The sequence below is a fragment of the Theobroma cacao genome, chromosome 1, assembly GCF_053813885.1.
Source record: "Theobroma cacao isolate CCN51 chromosome 1, ASM5381388v1, whole genome shotgun sequence".
NCBI lineage: Eukaryota > Viridiplantae > Streptophyta > Magnoliopsida > Malvales > Malvaceae > Theobroma > Theobroma cacao.
The window spans coordinates 18254060-18261653 of NC_142639.1; the positions used below are offsets into that span (position 1 = coordinate 18254060).

At 32.0% G+C, this 7594-nt stretch overlaps 1 non-coding gene across 1 annotated transcript; it reads left to right on the forward strand.

Moving 5' to 3' along the window:
• Nucleotides 1-365: 365 nt before the first annotated feature.
• On the forward strand, nt 366-472 carry LOC148764621 (small nucleolar RNA R71). The gene has a single exon (XR_016024304.1). It is a non-coding gene; the product is annotated as a small nucleolar RNA R71 (small nucleolar RNA).
• The last annotated feature ends 7122 nt before the right edge of the window (nt 473-7594 follow it).

Sequence of the window (7594 nt, forward strand, 5' to 3'; positions counted from 1 at the left end):
CAATAAATTGACAAGACTCAAAATAGATGGGATAATTATCATTAGAATGTCCTTCCCCAGAAAATTCACATGTCATAAAGGAGTTCTGAACAACATTAACACTCAGTTTATCTATTTTTTTTGCGAGAGAGGCCAATTGTGTAGAGACAATGTTTATCACATCTAATTCATGAATTTCAGTAATTTTTCTTGAACCCAATCTTTCAGATGGCCATTGATAATTATTAGAAGCTATCTCTTTGAGCAAATCATAAGCCTCATCAATGGATTTACTCATGAGTTCACCTCCAGCTGCAGAATCAATGGTAGTTCTAAAAGGTCCTAGCAACCCATTATAAAAAGTTTGAACTTGCAGCCACTTAGGTAATCCATGGTGAGGACATCTTCTCATCAAATCCTTATACCTCTCCCAAGCCTCATATAGTGATTCAAAATCAAATCACATGAAAGCAGTGATATCATTCCACATCTTTGTTGACTTTGTAGGTGGGAAGAATTTTGCTAAGAATTTTTTAGCCAAATCATCTCAAGTATTAATGGAACCAGTAGGAAGTGAATTTAACCAACTCTTTGCTTTATCTCTTAATGAAAAAGGGAAAAGCCTCAATCTTATGGCATCGTCAGTAGCACCATTAGCCTTGAATGTATCATAGATTTTCAGAAAATTTATAATATGAGCATTTGGATCATCATTAGGCAAACCCCCAAACTGAACAGCAGTCTAAATCATTTGAATGATTGATGGCTTAATTTCAAAATTGTTGGCTTGATTAGAAGGTCTTTGGATACTAGAGTGGAGATTTTGTACTTGTGGGACTACATAATCCCTCAAAGGCTTAGTCTCTTCCTCTTGTTGATTAGCCATTGTTTTACTTGGAGCAGAAACTTTTTTATTTTTCTTCTGAAGTATTCGAAAAGTCTTTTTGATTTCTGGATCAAAAGGAACAATTTTCAAATTTTTGGCTCTTCGCATACAACGACCAAAATTACATGAAAAATTAAAGAAAAGAAAATTCTACATTAAAATTAAGAATGCTTGGTATTAATATTGTCAAACTCGGCTCTACAATATGTTTATTATGTCATTCTTACATAAGAATGCATGTTTGCTTACTTGGGTACCTTGAAAATCGTTAAAGGACGGTATTGTACCAAATGGTACAATTAAGTTGAATTAAGCCTCGAACTAGTCCAAATAGAGATTTTAAGATGAAATTGAGAATTTTAAAACCCCAAAATGACTTAAAATGGTGATTCAAAGTTCGAGGACCGATTTGGAGTCAAATTGGAATTTTCATGACCTAGGGGTAAAATGGTCATTTTGCCACCCAAGGTTAAGATGTGAGTGTTGGATGAAATTTTTGACTAAGATTGATTATTTGGAGTATAATTTGAGTTTGAGAAGTGAAGAATTTTAATTTTAATTTTGGTGTTTAGGGAAGGATAAGGGTAAAATAGTCATTTTTGCCACCCTAAGGGCAAAATTATAATTTTACACACCCAACACTTGTCCAGCACATGAATTTCACCCATTATTATCATGGATAATTGAAGGATTTTATGTGGTGGAGAAAGAAAGCTTAATAGTTAAGAATTTAAAAATGGACCAATGGTAAAGTGACAAGTGTCAAGTTTTTATTTCTTTATTATTTTCCTTATAAATTAGCACAAAACCAGCCCATTTCTCTTCATTATGGCCGGCCAAAGCAAGAACAAAGGAAGAAAAGAAAGAACAAAAACCCTAGAGTGAAAATTCAAGAGCAAATTAGTGGATTTCAAGTAATAAAGCAATCAAAGGTAAAATTTCTTGATTTTGACTTGTGATCTACCTTTCCCATACATTCTTTTGCATTTTCCATGGTTGAAACACATGATTTCATGATGGGTCTCTTGCTGGCCGAACACTTAGAGGGAGGTTTTGATGCTTGATTTGGTTAGATTTCAATGTGTTTTAGTGTTTTTAGTTAGTTAGTGATGTGTAGCATGAAAAGCCAACAAGAAAAATTCAATTCCGCCCATCACCCATCATTGGCCAAATCTTCCATGTAGAGTGTGGATGGTGGATTTGATTTTATTTCAAGTGAATTGGTTAGGAAATGATGAATTACAATGAGAAAATCAAGTCGAAAAAATCATAGCATTGATGCACCCACCATGGTCGAAATTCCCAAGAGAAAATATGAAGATGATTTTGCTAAATTTTATTCTATTTGACTTGTGTTTGATGGTTTGGAGAATTGGAAGAAAATGGAGTTAATTGAAGTTAAATTGGACATATTGGCCAATTAATTGAGTGATTGATCGAATTAGGACAATACCGTTTTATTTAGGTACACAATTGAATTTGTGTAGAACACCGTGTTTAGATGATAATTCAAACAATTTACATCCCATTTCATGCATTAGTATAAAGCCTGAATTGGTTTTACAACGGTTTAGTACAAATGTAGTAAATGGCTTATTGTGCATTATGTCTAGGTGGTGAGCTTTCTGGTAAAAGTAAAGAGATAGTTACCCGAGGATCAAGAATCGGAGTACTCGAAACTCGATTTCCATTACAGTGAGTAACCTTATTATCGTCTTAATTATCTAAAGTAGTTTTTATTGGTTTTTTGTGATTTTATAGAAAATGAGTTGAAATGGTAAATCCTTATGTTTTATAAGCAAAAGGTGATTAAATGAAATGATTTTATAAAATTGTCTTGAAATTGAAAGACGGTTTTGAAAATGGAGTAATTGGAGACTAATTGTTGTGTTATAAATCATGGTTTGAATTGAATGGCTTATGATAATATTGGCATGAATGGTTGGATTGGTAAATGTGTTGAAAATGTATAAACTGTTGATTTACCTTGAGAGGCTGTAAAATAAAATAATTGCCATGTCATGCTATCGCAAATTTTATTGTATGGTGGGTTATGTGGATCAGCTTATTAGAGGGGCACGGAATCCCGTTATATCGTACCTCGATCGGAGAGGCGTGTAGGGTAACTCTCGAGGTAAAACTTTAGAGTTCACTTCACGTCAAACCACCAAGTGAGGGTGAACTCAGCCAACGCCAAGGAACGACTATGTTTTCAAAATAAAAACATGATTTATGCGTACATGACTTTTTAACAGCCTTGGTGGACTCGGTTGGGATAGCCCCGGGCCAAGGTATCCCCGACAACCGAATATGAGAATGATTTTGGCACGAGCCAAAGTTTTAAGAAATTCATAAGCCATGTTGATTACTCGATTTATATGAATTGATTTTATTTGATTGAAATGAGTTGAAAGGTGATGAATTACAGTATGATGATCTATTTTAATCTGTCTCCATTTATTCAGCTTTAGATTTTTTAGATGGTATTTGTTTACTCACTAGGATTATATAATCTCACCACCCTCCTTTCCACTCATTTCAGGCTCAGGATAGTCGGTAAATAGCTCATTTCGTTGAGGGCTACAGTTGGACTTGCATCCGCAAAAACTGTAGGTTTACTGCTTTTGATACTTTTGGTCGTTCGTGGGCCCACGTGTCACTGTAAATTAAACTTATGCTTTGGTTATCTATATTATAGTATGTATGAATTTATTTAGCTTTTACGCTACAAAAAAATTATTTACCGGTAACTCTATAAATATTGTTTTATAAGAAAATATAATATTTTACTGAATATTTTTATTATATTCAAATAGTTATAGTTTCACTTTAAATGAATGTTTTAGACATCTAAACTTATTTTGATTATGAAATATGTGTTTTCCACTCACATACTACATTTTTAGCTGGTTTCGAGATTTTTGAGGAGATGACCAAAATGCCCTTGTGAGAAAAAAATTATTTTTCTATTGTTTTGATTTGGAAATAGTTTATAATCTCTCAAAACATGATACTTAACAATTGTTGCTCACAAGGGAGGTGAAAAAATTGATATTAAAGCCTTACGGGGTTTCGGTTGGCATTCTGGGTAATGAATGTCTATCGGAACATTGCGACGATTGTCACGGGCTCGAGGAGAGTACCGGGTCGTGACAAATATTAACAAAAAAGAATTAAAAATCAATTCCCCAACAATGGCATCAAAAACTTGTTGTTCAATTTTCTACTGACGTAAGTGTACGTATCGCAAAGTTAATATAGATATGAGTAGAGTGTCGATCCCACAGAGAATTGAATTAATCCTTATTGTTTACTACTAAAATTAACACACCTTAATTTTATCTAAACAATTAAAATTAAAAAAAAAAAGAAAATTTAACTTAAAAAACTAAAGCTAATCTATGCAAATTTACTTTATTAAATGTGAATGACTATCAAACCTAAGATTATGATATCCCTCAATACTTTATTTGATTATTGTCTCTCTCTCTTAACTTAGGTTGATGGATCAAATTGCTAACCTACAGTCTTAAATTATTTACAAGTCTCTAAATAAATTATTTACAAGTCTTTGTCGAGTTTCTTATAAAAATACCTTTCCCAATTAATTTACTATATGTTTATACATATTATATTAAAGAAAGATTCATTAAGTTTGTACTCTAATTTTGGCTACGTATGGCTTATAGGTGTATGTCTACCCCATATGCAAATCAAACCACCTAATCAACTAAGTGCATTCAATCATACGCTATTCTATTCAAAGTCTATTTAAATCTCCTTCGCTAAGGTTTAACCTAGGTTTCCAATTCAATCTAACTGGTGATCAGGCAATTAGAAGCATTAAGAACAGAATGAAATAAACAACTTAAATCTATCAAATATAAGTAAAAGGAGATAAATAATTCAGACTATATATTGAGTTCAATCATAATCTTAGATTAAAAATTTAGTTCCCCATCAAGTCATACATTATTATCGAATAAAATTTAAATATTAAGAATAAAACCAAGAAAATAAGAGAATAAAAGAAAATATAGAAAAACTCAAGAGTTGTATTCTTGATCGCCAAATCTCCTCGAATCCTACAAATTCTTCTTAGCTTCAATGACTTTGTGGCTTAACTCTCTGATGTCAATCTGGTGTTTCTTCTTTTTTCTCTCAAGTTCTCTAAAAGGTTGGTTTTATAGGCTTTGAAGTTAAGCCGAGTTGGGTGAAGAAAGAAGTCAATTTCAGTTGGGATTTCCTCATCAAACTATGTAAGTCGCAGCCTTGCCCAATTAATTAATAGAAATTGCAATTGCTCTAGGATTGCTGCAATATGTCAACTTAGAAAAGATTTTCGACCATTTTACAGACTGAAATGAGTGAAGTGGTAAACATAAAAGTTGTAGATTGTTTTCTTATTTTTCCAATGGTATAAGAATCACTTCTTTTGGAGCTCTGTAAAAAAAGTTATGGATAAAATACCAAAATATGTGTAGTGTAAGTTTGCACCTCGAAATTGCTCTCCTTCTTTCACTAAAATTCTTCTTTCAAACACCTACAAAAGCACAAATAAATCAATAACAACCTATTTTAACCATATTAACACCAATTTAAGCATAAAATTAACTATGATTAGATTGACTCACTAATTTAAAATAATTAAATAAAACCTACAAATTTCTATGCATTACTGTAAAAACTAAACAAAATAATTATCAAAATTAAGCTTAAATAACTCTATATTATAGAGTTATCAACGACCTCAAACATACCTCTACTCAACTTTTCTTATTCTCTTGGATCATCCAAATCTGGAACTACGATTGGATTAGTAGGGTTTACTCTAGTGGTGGTTTTCCGTGTCAATGATTGTCTGCCGTAATAAGTATGTCCTCCCATAAGTGGTATGGGGTGTTTTTTTTTTTAAATGTTGGGGGTTGGTACATGTAATCATTATTGCTTAAGGTTTGTTGGTTGGTTTGGTTGGGAGGTTCTTCAACCATTGTTTTCCCTTTGCTAATGTTCATAATCAACTCCATCATCTTAGCCAATTACTCTTTCATCTCTTCTTGAACCTTTTCCATTTCGTCCATTCACACAGATTGCTCATTTTCCATAATCCTAATTTACAAATGGGTATTGTATGAGTGACGAGTAGGTGGCTTTGGTGGTCGAGCTATCTTGAGGACCCCTTTTCACCATAAATATGAATTATGCTTCTTATGTAATTGTGCAAATGTATGTTCATATGAAAAAAAATCTGGGTTATGCAAATGCATGTTCTAAATATGTTCTGGATACTTGCCACATGGTGATAAATAACGAAGGGAGATTCTCTTTTGTCATATGACACGTGGCAAATATCCTTATGTGATGGATGTATAATGCAAGTGTATGATCATAAAAAAACAAAAATTAAACAAGTTAATATAAATATAAAACAACATTTGGCAAATATCCCTATATGATTGATGCATGATGCAAATGTAAAAATTAAACAAGTTAGTATAAACACAAATAATACAAAGCTAAGGTTCAATATATGTAGGGCTTAGATTAGACACAAAGCTAAGGTTCCCAAATTGTTCCTTACTATTGTCCACTTTGAACTAGTAAGGCACCTGAATCCTCAACCATTGTAGGCTACCAACAGAAATGATTCAATCTGAGTGGAAGTATTTCACATGCCCACATGGAGCTTATCACCTCATGAGAACAGGGTACTCTATTTCCTCCTATAAAGGATAAAGCTTGGGTTGAAGGCTTATGCATACATGGAACTATTGTGTGTGAATAAATAAATTATTTACAAGGAATATGAACAAAATAATAGAAAAATAAATAAATAAATAAATTTAAATTACAATGAATTAAAAAGCTTAAGATAACGAATAACTAGTTATAGACTCGACTCTCTTGCTTCCTAAGTGGAGTTGCCAAGCTATCATAAAGTGCTGAGTCTTGAAACTCAACAGTTCAACTTTAAAGGAGTCACCATCAATCCTTTTTGCTTAGGTGTGATTGATCACTTAGGTGAATCTATTTTTCGAATGAAATCCTAGGCTTGACTTAGGCTCATTTAAAAAAAAATAGGTCCTGGACTACAAGATAGATTTAGGTTTGGGAGTACAATTACGTGTGAGGAAAGTATTAGCACCCTCATAATACCCATCTAATTGGTACCTAATTAATTATTCATTATATATTAACCTTAATCAATACTTAATTTTATTCTATTCCTAAAATAAATAAAAACTCTTTTATATTGAAATTTTCCTTGAAAACTCCAATAATTATTACAAAATTCAAGAAAAATCTCTCACCTAGAAATTTTCAAGAAGCTATTAATCATAACCTCCTTGAAATTCCATCATTAGGGAGTTTTTATTTACATGATGTAAACCCCTAATTTTTAATGTCCCAAAAAATAAAAATAAAAATAAAATAAATTAGAATCATATAAAAAGAAATTTACCTAATTGGGCTAAAAAACTCTAAAAGAAAACCAAACTGCAAATCCAGATACCAAAAATCAAATCTAGATACCAAGCATGCACTGTCAGGAATGAAGAACACTCTCTAAACCTTATTCAAGAAGTTAGGACACTTTTTTTACTTTTCTTGTTTATCTCTCCCTTTAAATTAAAATAGTTTCTTTAGAAATTAAATTGATTCTCTTACATCTATAAGAAATTGAAACCCAAGAACCTAAGAATTCAAGAACTATTTTCTCTTCTTAGT